The sequence below is a fragment of the Anastrepha ludens genome, chromosome 3 (genome assembly GCF_028408465.1).
Source record: "Anastrepha ludens isolate Willacy chromosome 3, idAnaLude1.1, whole genome shotgun sequence".
NCBI lineage: Eukaryota > Metazoa > Arthropoda > Insecta > Diptera > Tephritidae > Anastrepha > Anastrepha ludens.
The window spans coordinates 87138031-87151186 of NC_071499.1; the positions used below are offsets into that span (position 1 = coordinate 87138031).

The 13156-nt window shown below is 34.8% G+C and overlaps 1 protein-coding gene across 2 annotated transcripts in view; it reads right to left on the minus strand.

Moving 5' to 3' along the window:
- Positions 1-13156, minus strand: part of LOC128858387 (uncharacterized) — a 96066-nt gene that overhangs the window by 56797 nt on the left and 26113 nt on the right. The window contains exon 1 of one of the 2 annotated variants that reach the window (XM_054094623.1): positions 1560-1633. The exons of the other annotated variant lie outside the window; for it this stretch is intronic. The gene's annotated coding sequence lies outside the window, so the exon portion shown is untranslated. Of the gene's footprint in view, positions 1-1559; positions 1634-13156 lie in introns of those variants that run through there. 2 annotated transcript variants of the gene reach the window in all.

Consider the following 13156-nt stretch of genomic DNA (forward strand, 5'->3'; position numbering starts at 1 on the left):
CTGACATGCACTTTTCGGTATGTCCTTGAGTTCTCTCAGCGATTTGGTTACTGTCTCCTCAATCGTCGCAAAAGCACCTCCTTTCATGGGTCTCTTCAATCTTGGGAACTGGAAAAAGTCGCAGGGGTGAATACGATGGCTGAAGCATGATAACCGTGTTGTTTTTGGCCAAATAATCTCTAACAGGCAAGGATGAGTGAGCAGGTGCATTATCATGATGGAAAAGCCACGCAGTTTTTTCCACAATTAAGGGCGTTTTTTCATACTGATTCACGCAAACGGTGTATAACTTCAAGGTAATACTCCTTATTTACCGTACGACCTTGTGGCAAGAACTCCTGATGCATTTCGTCATGGTAATCGAAGAAAACAGTGAGCAAAACTTTGACATTTGATCGGACTTGGATTTCCTGGACTCTTCCATTGGGACGAATGGGCTTTGGTTTCGATATCATAATCATATACCCATGATTCGTCACCAGTTATGACCCTTCTAAGCAAATCTGGATCATCGTTGACGTCATTCAAAAATTCATGAGCAATGCCCATGCGGCGAAATTCAACAAGTTTGGAAAGAATTTCGCTGCGGCATGCGTCCTCTAAAAGGTTGCATGGGATGAGCCATCCGATATACCCATATGTCAACATCCTCAGCAACTTCTCCAATTGTGATTCAACGATTCTCCATAACAATTTTCTTCAATTTCTCAACATTTTCGGTTGTTGATGTGCTGGGGCGTCCAGAGCGAGCGCCACCATTCACATCTTTCCGACCTTCTGTGAAAAGATTTTACTACTTGTAAAAATTTTTTTTGACTCAGAGTACTCTCACCGTATGTCACTGTCAACATTTCAAGTGTGTTTGAACACTTAATTCTATTTTTTACACAAAATTTGATGCAACTTCTTTGATCTATTTTTTTCGATAGCAAAAAATCGCCGAACACGCAAAACACTTGTCTTATTTATGTCTGTCACAAGCAAACGAAACAAGCCATATTGCCAAAACCGTGAACACATCTTCGAAACGAGTGTACCAACATAAAAATAATAATAATCGAAAGTCGAATGTACATAGCCTGACAAGTTTGAGATTCACCTTATTTTTTTAACACCTCGTATTAATTTTGGCGTGTCAGTGTAATTTTTTTCGACATATTCCGTTAGTTGTCTTGAGAACCGGTAATTCTCATTTGCACGTGCAATTATGCGAAAAATTTCAATATTATTGAAATTATTATTTTGAAAAAAAAAAGAACTGTATGTATAAGTCTGCTATACAAAATAAGCTAATTGCTTTGGACAGTGGTCAAACAGGCCTGTTAAATAAACAACTAATTTCATTTTGAAATTCATTTTATTTTACTTTTGTTTTCTTACTTTTCACACAACCTGAATTTTTAAATCTTTGTGGTAGCACAGGTGGTACGCCAGATGGGCTTGATGATAGCATTGAAGCTATATGAGCGTTTTGTTATCGAAATTTATACCCGATTTGTTATTTAAAAGCCAGTTTAAACTAACAGCCTTTAATTAGTTTCGTATGCAATATTTTTTACCTGCGAAGGTAGGTATAAGAAGTTTGTTCAAAAAATTTGACTTTTCACATTTCGCTTCACATTTTCAGTTTGCTATATCGGTACACATCAAGAATAATAGAAAGAAGATTGCGCCCATCAGAGAGTACGTGACGTCAAGTTGTTCCAAGTTGTGCAGCATTCCCAACCATTTGCTCTTCGCAATAAATTTAGTCCTTTTTTATACCGAAAATGCGAAAACTTTGAAATTTCGTGTTTGTTTCTTTTTTTTAATTTAAAGCTACCGAAACATTAAGTTATAAAAAAAACTGTATTATTATACAAAAGAAGGTTAAAAAAGGTCACTCCGAGAAGATTTTAGTGCTAATGAAAATTAGTTGGTTCTTATAAAATTTGATATTTTGAAAGTGTGAATTTAATTTTTTGCTCCTTTTAAGGTTATGCAAAAATATTAAATGTCCCTCTCTCAATCCTTCTTAAGATTGAAAACATTTTTACTCATTTTAAAAGGCGTTTGAATTTACTGAATGCGGATTAAAACCATAGAGGTGTAATCGTTCCTCCCTGCCATCACTCCTTAGTGGGACATAGGGCATCAAGAGGTGTATTCATTGTAAAAGTAAGCCAAAAAATACCAGAAAATACTAAAGAAACCATACTGACGTTTAAAAAAAAAAGTACCTTATATAGTTACCTAACCTCAATTTGTCACGCATACAAAGTTCTTTAAGTGATTCAATAAAAATTTGGTGTTTTATTTGGGCATTTTAGTGTGTTTTTATATCCAAAGTTAGGCAACACTGCAGTAGCGAGAAAGAGATTTGACTGCCGAAAGCAGAAGACCCACCAACAACACCTGCAATCGCGGGCAATGCCACCAGATGTTAAAAAAAAGTAAAGCTAAATAAAACTAAGTGAATTATTAAACTAATTAAGAAAAAAATGTATAATTTACAAAACTATAAACATTACATTTTAATTAGAACAAGTTAGAAAAATGTCATGAAAAAAGAACTAAAACTCCGAGACTAAATAACAAAAAAAAAAAAGCTAAATCAAGTAAATGGTAATCTGGCCATACTGGAGCTAAAATCACGTAGCTCGTTGTCAAATTCGCTGAGAGCAAAGTAACGGGACCACGATAGGCGCCATCTCTGTATTCTTTCCATCATGGGTACACATATCCCTAACATACAATATGTTGATATTAACCATTTTTTTTACTGATACAAAGAATGAAGATTTTTTTTATGTTTTGAAATTGATTATTTTTGACTAAAAGAACCGTCGCTTAAGCATCACTGAGGAATGACTTTAAGAACGATCCAGATTTGCTCAAAAGACTCATAACTGTTGATGAAATATTTTTTATGGTTCGAAATGAGGGCTTTGCTCATCTCAAGGGAAGCGGACATAAATCCAAGATTGGAAATGCTTCACGATAATGTGTTAGCTCGCGTGTCATTGCTTATTCATGATTTTTTAGCCAAAAACAGCAGCTCACCGCAATCATGCCTCTGTCACCGTACTTCACCGTCACCTGTATCTCTCTTCTGTGAACGGAAGGAGATTTGCTATCCTACCTACATCAAAAGACGCATATGAGAAGTGCTTCGCGAATTGGAAAAAGCGCTGCCACTGGTGTACCATAGGTATTATATGCGGATGGGGAATAATTTTGAAGAGAGCCAAATAGGCATTGCTAAATAGATACATTTTTTCCAAAAAAAATAAAGTCACATTATTTTTGGACAAACCTCGTACGAGTATAAGTATAACTTACATATACTTATATAATTTCGGGCATATGGCTATCTTGACTACCTCCGTGTGGTCGGGCCTAATGTATTTTATGATAAGCGTGAGAAACTTTAATTTTTTAGTTTGCTTTGCTCATTTCTCTTCTACTGTTTTTAGTTTTCCTATTGGAAGACCCGATTAACACCTTGCTTAACTCGTTCTCAAACCTTTATCTATGCGTGCTCAGATGCTATCAATGAGATCAAGTGAAAGCTGAAGAATGAAGCAATGTTTATGCAAAGATAATATAGGCTGATCTAACTTTCATGATTTATCCGTCAAATCATGAAGTCGTGCAAGTAGCTCAAATAATTCTGTAACCGAAAAACCCCCTCCGTTAGCTACAGCCTTTGTGCGAGATTTTAAACACACTTAATAACAGCAATTCAACTACTACCAACCACATTTAACAGAAGTCTCTTCCTAGGAAGACAAAAATATCTTGCATTTAAGGACCGTATGGTTTTATGTATACGCATATGCGGACGATATTGCGATAATCGGAAAAATCCACGAAGCATTTAGACTTTACATATCCCCACAAATAAAAGTCCACAGGTGTGATATCACATGATCTTGGTGTCCAATCCACTGGTCCAAGACGTGAGATAAATTGCTCACTGAAACGACAGCGGAGTAAATCCATTGTTTCACGGGATTTATGCCGTCTTGTTGGAACCAAATTTTGCGTAGATCACGGGCTTCAATTTCCGGCATTAAAAAGTCGTTTATTATGGCGCGAGATAGCGTTCGCCGTTCACTGTTACATTGGCGCCAGCCTCTTCTTTGAAGAAATATTGGCCGATAATTCCTCGAGCTCGTAGACCGCACCAAATGGTTGTTTTCAATGGATTGTTGTTGTTGAATGGCTTCGACTTGCTCTTCAGCGCAAATACGACAATTTGCTCATTGACTCATCGGTAAAAGGTTATGTATGCCACAAGTTGGTCTGAGCGTGCAATGAACACTTTTCACAGAGTGTCTATTTGTCAATTGTACGATTTGTAAACGCTGTTGAGGCCTAAGTCTTTCCTCGATGAAATTTCAATGCATACTGGAAAAAAATATGTATTTAGTTTTACAGTAGTCGCGCGTGATCTGTCCAAAAATCCCTATTGGAAAAAGTACCTCCAATCTTATCATCCTTTATTTAATATTCTTAGTTGAATAATTAGAAAATATAATATTTAATATTGTAATGTAAAAACGAAACCTTATCGCATTTTCACCTTTCAAGCGGCCTGGCTTATCAATACAGAACTGGACAGCAGCACTCAACATTTGCTGGCTCACTAGCAATGAAAACCAATGTTTTCCATTAAAAAATTTGAGCGTTGATACCTGTATTGAAAAATTGCAATTTCTTGACAACAGATATCTATTAAAATAAGTGTTCAATTATTCTTACCGCAAAGAGTGATAAATTTTATAATTCCCAAAAACTGTTTTTGATTTGTTCTGAACGAATGAAAGTTAAGAAATGTTCAGCCAAACTTCACCTCCTTTTTGCAGAAGTTGAAACGAGGCAGAATTTTGTGGCCGAATATGGCCGAAGCCGAAGCTCGGTCGATTTCTAGTAACAACTGACAAAATATTTGAATTTTTGATTTGTGTTACTTAGTTTTTTTCTACTCTAAAACAAAATTTAATTGGCATTTTGTATCCTTTAACTTTCGTTTCGTATCCTTTTTAGGCTTTTCGCTCACAAGCAAAAACACTTGCTTTATGTGGTTAATAAGGCAATGAATGTTGTTGAGTGGTCAATTACAGCTGATTTATGAGAGAAGCTGAAAAAGAATTCAAAAGTAGTTAGAGCCTAGAAAATCAAGAAACAGGATCACTGCTTGATATGATTTAATTGCCAGAAGTTTGTACCAACAAAAGAATGATTCACGCGCTGCAAGGCACATGTCGCAAGCTCTGATGCAAACTCTCGATACCGTTGACACGATCTTCAGTTTTACGAAAGTATAAATCTGCGTCATGCGACCGCGCACTTGTGCCAAGGATATTATGTATAATTTTGTGTGCATAAGGGTTCCATGTAACAACCTAAAGAAATCGACATAGATACATATATGTAGATTAGGCCGGGTCGATTTGTGGCGAGGCAAAAAAATCGCCCGTTGCTCTGTGAAAATCATATTCTAGGGATCAAAATACGAAACTTTGCCGAAGGAATAATACCTCTAAAACGAATTCTGATGTCCCCCAATTTGGGTCGAACTTTTTAGTTTCTTTTCTATAACTCACTTAAATTATTTTTTTCATTTACATATGTTCTGACTAAATAAATTTCTTAAGAGAAAAAATAGATATTATTATAAATAAATAATAAATATTATTATAAATAAAGAAAAAACATAGCCATTTAGCTGATTTTTTCATGTAAAGGCCAAAAATGGTGATATTTTGAAATTGGGGGACATCAGAATTCGTTTTAGAGGTATGGTTCCTCCGGCAAAGTTTCTTATTTTGATCCCTAGAATATGATTTTCATAGAGCAATGAGCGATTTTTAAATCGACCCGCCCTAATGTAGATATACTTATATCTATATATATATAAAGGGTCTTTGAAAAGTGACGCCTAGATGTCACTTAAAGGTTTTTTTATGTCATCTTTGACATTTGTTAAGTAGACAGACGTGCACTATTACTCGAAAAGAATAAAGCGTTAAAATTATTGAGACTTATTATGAAAATCATGGATCTTTAAGAACAACATATCCGCAATGCATCTTTTGAAAGACCCTATACGTCAAAATGCTCAGAATGAGGAGTGAAGTCGGTTTCGTCATGTCTGTCCGTCCGTCCATGCGCTCTATAGCCCGAACAAATGGAAGAACGAAGAAGAATGAAGAAAATGGTCGAAATCATTCAATAAACACATCCATCTGCCATATAACGGTAATTTCAAAAATAAAAATAAAACATGATATCTCTGTCATAAATGAAGCGCTACTGGCATAATGCAATAGTTAAAATATTGAAGCCAAGAAAAAAATACGACGCGAAATTTCGAAAATGTGTGCCACGCCCAGTTTTGGGTAAATGCGTACGAATCAATAGATCTCGCCCAAACATTGTACACTTATTACTCACCTCATTTAGATCCGACTCATATTATTGTGATCACATGAAAACCTTGCCCACTTTTCGTATGTTAAGACTAAATATTTGATCATCTGCCTGATGCTGTAAGCTATAACTCCTATTGTCTATGAGTTTGTTTAATTCCAAAATTTAATAACCAGTCCAAATTAAATTAAACCGGACATAAATTCTACATTTAAATCAAAGCGAAGCACACCATACAGTGACATTTTCGGACTGCCAAAACCAAGTGACTTTGACTTCGATTAGAATGGGGCTAAAAGAGAGCCCCGAAATGATTTTGCTAACTACAGATACCGAAATTTGTATTCACATACCGATTAATACCGATTGATACCAAAAACTAGTTGCACCGGAATGCAAATTTGGCATTACTTGCCAAAATTACGAAATGTAATCGGGTGTGAATCTTTGCTAAGTGTGTCGCCAGAGTTAATTGAACAGAAGCGCAGAAGCGCAAAAACGTGTTTAAATGGGCAGCTGGTTTGGCAGATATTCCAATTGAAAGTAATGTACACCTAAAAAAGCACCCGTTATTTATTGCTTCACAGCAATGATCATTTGGTATCGATCGGCAATATTCATAAGTGCGTCATTGCTGAAGAGCTATTAGCGAACCGGTATTAGCTGCATGTTGCAATGTGATATAATCGATTAAATGCATATGTACATATGTATGTATGCTAGTGGATGTATGCACTATCATATCACGGCAGTTATTATGTGCACATGTGGTATGCTCTGTGGCACAAACGACATTTTGCTATAACTATATTTGTTATGTGGTGTGGATTTTTGTTAAAAAGTATTGCTGTTGTTGTATTGCAATTGTACTTGTAATTGTATTGCCGGAACGAAAACAAATGCGGCAATCAGTGGGTTGAAGAGTAGTATTAAAGTAAAGGTTTTATACCCACACACCTAAGTATGCATAGTGCAAAGGTATACTCATTTAGCTATAATGTGGATTCGCTAACTCCTATAATTCATGCTGAGTAGCGGTTAAAGGCGTATGATCCACAGCGATCCTCTTTGAGTTATTTCTTACTCACACATGCTTTGTGCTTGCATACATATGTATGTAAATAAACATTTTTATATACAGTTCGGTAAATAATTATAGCACAAGGTCTTATGAGAAGTTTTGGCAATTTCTTCGTATCATATTTAATCATTTTTCATGAAAATATAGTTCATTCCCACACAAAAAGAAAATATCATAAATCCAAGTTTCATATTTTGTGCAAATTTTCATAAAAATGTCTCACTTTTTATTTGAAATTTTTAGAAAAACTTCGAGTATGCAGTTTTGTAGCTCACTCAATTTTAGTATCGGATGTTTTTTAAGAGCTTAAGAACTTAAAATGACAATAAAAACAGAAATTTTGTTGGAAGGATTTTTTTTTTATATTCTGGTAGATAATTTTATGGAAATAATTTTGTGAATATAATATCCGCAATACATATATCCGCTGCGGCTATGAGTGGCTCATTCGATTAGTCCGATTTTTGACTTCTTTTTTCAATGTTTTCAAATGTGGCCGTATGGCGTCAATGGTGGCGTGAATATTGCAATAAATCGATTGTTAAGGTAGTAGCCCGGTGTGACGGGTTCAAAAAATCGAATTTTTTCACATTTTTTGGAAGAAAAACATCTTAAAAATATACTATAAAAATTTCAGATGGAAAAAGAGAGCACGCCGTAGTGTGTATGAAAGCGTGGGACACGCCAGCAGCAGCTGTTGTCGAAACTTTAAATGCGTTTTTCTCAAAACCATGTTTTCGAAATTTCGGGGAATCACTGACTCAAAACTATTCAACCGATTTGGCTAAAAATTTAACCCGTTATTCTAGAAACACATATCTAGATTCCGGATCTTTAAAACATTTAATTTTTTAATAATAAACCATTTCATTTAAACAATTTATGAAGAAAAAAAATTTGATTTTGAGAACTTTTTTCACAAGTCCGCCATTTTGTTTTTTTATTTCGGGTTCGGGACCTAAAATAAAGTGTACAGAATAATAATCTCTTTGAATTTTTTATTTCAGATGACTTTGGAAGGCTGTGTGTTTCCCCGAACCAACGCATCTTTTTTGTAAGGACTCCACTTTGACGTCAAAAATTTTAAACAAACTAATATAAAATTAATTTTACAATTTTTTTTTAATAATACTTCAAAACACCAATAAAAACATGTAAAAACTTTAAAACGATCGCATTTTATTTTCTTTTTAAAAAAGATTCATGAAAAAACGTCGAAATTTCGGTCGTTACACCGGACTACTACCTTAAGCGGATTGTATGGCAAGTTGCGCCAAATGTCGTCGTTGTCGAGCTGATTAATTAAAAATGTTAAATTTAATTTTTGTAAATAAAAATTCAGTCAGCAGGGTTCGATAACGCTCGCCATTCACACTAACGATAGTTCCTTGCTCGTTTCGATAGAAATAAGGATCGATAATACCGTCACTGCTCTACGAACTTCGCGAACAGATTTTTTTTTCAGAGTACCATAAATTTCCGCAATTTGGAAGCGTTGTGGCGGCGTTGAACAATTCATGTGACTTGTCCAACTTTATTGAACTGAAATGTCAACACAATTTGCCATTCTCAGCTCTTAAAGCACAGTTAGCGGCATCGATAGTTCTCATGCCGCTAAATAAAAAAATACCCAATATAATAAATTGCAAGTTCAAAAGACGCGTTAATTTTTGACAATTGTCTTTTGCAGGTGATCTTGTGCCTTTTCTCTACATGGGTTATTTTTTCCCCAAAATTCAATTAGCTATAAAACTGCGTACTCGAAATTTTTTTAAAATTCTGTTTAGAAAGTTTGAAATTTTGATGAACAATTTAGGAGAAATTATTTTAAGTTGCACAAAATTAAAAAAAATAAAAATATTTTTGTTTTATTGGCGAATGAACTATATTTTACAAAAAAATTATTAAAATTAAATAAGAAACAAATAAATTGTAAAAATTGTGAATAAGTTCCAGTGCTATAATTATTTAACGCACTGTGTACTCATATTTAAATGTATATACCTTTAGCACTCCTCCTATGGCGGTTCAATCCAGCAATTTTGTTTGATTGTCCACAATTACAGCAAAAATATCTACAACTACATGCATTTGTATATTGTAAATGCTTATGTGCACACATACATATATACATTAATACATACATTTATGCAGATGGCCAAAGTCATAAATGTGATTGTATTTATTGTTCAACGTGTAAGCTTTTAAACGGAAAGTGAATGAACGTCTGGTGGAAACCGCAAACATTTGCAAATATATATTTAGACATACATATCTACATACATATGTATGTATGTATGTATTCTCTTTTCACTGCTTCTTCATTCGAAGTGCGATTTAACTCTTTTAAGAAAGTAAAATTTACATGTTGTGAGTCAAAGAGCGCCGATTGTTATGAGAATTTTGAAGTATGCACAAATACTTTTACGATTTCTCACATGAGAAGTCTGTTAACTTTTGCTCAGTAAACGTATTTTTAGAAACAAGATTACAAACCTTAATTTCATATCTCAACAGCTGGGAAAATCAATTGATAACCATTCAAATTTGCATAATTCACTTCCAACTCATTATAAACGAAGTCCGCAATGCCTTGGCATATGAATTCTTTAAATCTTTTATACTAGTACTGATGCGCTATGCTACGCTATCAATTTATAAAATGGAAAGTAAATTTGCTTATACGCGCAGGTTGGTAAGTTTTTTACTTACAAAAAACAAAACTTTTTTTCAAGAAAAGGTTTGTAAATTTTTCTACGAAGGGTTTTTATTGCAGAATATCTACAAGGTGCCGCAAATTAAACATCCAATTTTAATAACTTTTTTACCAGCGATGTTCAAGCTTTTTTAAGCCTTCTACGAAGTATTATTTCTTGAACTCTTCAAAATGTAACTCAATTTCCCTTTTAACAACTTTTTTCCCACGAAGCATTTTATCAGCGTTTGAAACACATCAGTCCATAATACCGACGAAAACATAAGACCAAGATGATTATGGTGATATCTACTAAAGCCATAAAAGAAAAATGTTCCAAAATGGTTTCGATGATTGAATGTTATGTTTGAAACAATATCTCATAACGGAAATTATTCCGCATTTATTGCTGGTATTTTAGCAACGCGCAAATTCTTGTTCTGTCCAAAGCAAAATAATTACAAGACCAAAAGCATTTGCTTTTAGTTTAAAAGTGTACAATGTAAGTTATTACGTTAAAATTATTATATTATAAGTGCTTTATATCGCTCTCAGATTTACGTAGCTGGTTTCGCTTAGAAGCAAAAAATATGCCGTGCTGAAAAACTTTGTCTGAATTTTTGCAAGCACAAATTTTAGCATGGAGAGAGATAGGCTATAAGTGCAATGCGGGAGATTGCTTCAACATTAAAATCAAGCAAAACTGTAGTTCTGCATTACTTCCATTTGAAAAAAAGTATGGAAGTACCAAGAGATGCGGTAGAAAACCAAAACTTAGCGCTAGAGATGTTCGGAAATCAAACTTTTAGCTATAAATAAATCAAATAGCCCTGCTGAAACTAAACACACTCTTAATTTGGAAGCTACTACCTGTCCTGTGCATTAAATTTTGCATTCGGATTCTAGTCTAGAATATGTAAACGGAGTACCTAAACCTCAGTTAGTCACAAGACAGATTGACAATAGCAGACAAGTACGAATTTGGTAAAAGAACTTTCCCATTCAGTAATTTTTTCCGATAAAAAAAATCAATCTGAATGGACCACATGGTTTCCAAATGTATTATCATGCCAACAGAAGAAAAAGAAGGAGAGAATGGCTCGTAATTTCGAAAAAGGTTGTGTCATGGTTTGGGAAACCTATAGTGTCAAATGCAAAATGTTTCATATCCACCAAAATGAATAGTGTCAAGATAGAACTTCTAGAGGAAGTACTTATTTTTTTAATAATTTCGATGAGGAGTGTATTTTCCAGCATGCGAACACAGCTGTTCATTCTTTGAAGGCAGCAAAAGGGTTTTTGACAGCGAAAAAAATACTTCAAAAACGGAAGACAGTTTGATAACGCTAACCTTGGAAGTGAGATTAAGGTCGAATGGTCAAAAATTAATCAAAATATTATAAAAACTTAATTAAATCCATGGCTTGATGACTTCAACAAGTTATAATCAAAGGAGGATCCAACTGTAAGTGATAGAAATTTTGTTTTCTAATAGCACTCACCCCTCGTCGCGCAATGGCGGACCACCGGGTGTATTTCTGCCATGAAAAAACTCCTCATAAAGTACTATCTACTATTGGGAGTTGGCTTTAAACTGTAGATCCCTCCATTTGTGTGGCAACATCAAGACACCATAAATAGGAAAGGGTGTAAGCGCCAACTATATACATGTACTTGTACCCTATAATCAAAAAGTATCGGGAACGTTTAATTTAAACGAGCCGCGCATGTGGGAGCCGGCCCATATTTTTTTTTCTTATATTGGTAGGACTGTAAGACACACATCTGTCACTTTTTAGCGCCATCGGATCATTAGTTTCTGCCTGGCCGGCCGGAAATGTGGGCAAACAATTCTTGGATTTTGCATAATGATAACGCGCCATCGCACCGAACCCAAATTGTGCTGGATTATTTGACCAAACTCCAAGTAAATACCATCGTGCAAGCGCCGTATTCACCTAATAAGGCCCCGTGCTACTTCTCTGTGTTTCCCAAGTTGAAGTTACCACTTCGTGGAAGGGGATTTCAGTCGATAGAGGATATCAAAGAGGATGCGACGAAGAAGCTGAAGGCCATCCCTTCATCGGGTGCATGGAGGACTGGGTTAAACGTTGGTACATGTGTGTTGCTTCAAACGGGTCATATTTTGAAGGAGATAAAATAAATTTGCCTGAAATTTAACTCTGTTTTGTTTTATTACAATATATATACATATATATTGACTAACTATGCTCCCAAGAGAAATGAAACCGGGAAGATTGTCGTATATAATGGAAAGTTTACTTTTTTCTTCACCATATGAGTCCACTTTCTGCGCTGCATACTATTCTGCTCTTATAATTTTTCCTTCCTTTCTGACACTTCGATGAATATTTTTCTTTTACATTAAAAAGAAGGTGGACAAAATTTTTCTGGCTTATGTCAAAACTTTTACCTTCCTCGAAACACTCGAACCCGCAAGTTTTGCAAAGCTATGAAACTTTTCGGTTTATATTGTAAGAAATATGTAGGAAACGACTTTTCGTTTCCCGAACCGAACATATCCAGAAAATATTTTTTCATCATAATTATGAATCAATGCAGAATTTCATCTGCTTTACCCCTAACTATGGCCGAGCAATGCTTCAAAATGTTCATTTATTCGCGTGTTTGGTGTACTGTGAGTAAACGCTGTGTGTTTCCATTCTACATACATACATTAGTCTTCATGAATATCATGCATTTTTTAACTGTTTTTTCAGTGAGAGCGTTTGCTGGACGAACATGATGCCAATACAGTCACTTTAAAAACATTTACGCAACAAACAGGACGGTGACTAATGATGGTATGCCATAAACTTCGTTCAACTGGTATTTGCTTTGTTTAGGCTGTTTTCATTTTATATGAAAGTGTTGGATTAGTACCATGGTGTAATAATGAAAGGTGATTTACAATGTCAGCTTTTTCGCTCTAATTTGACGAA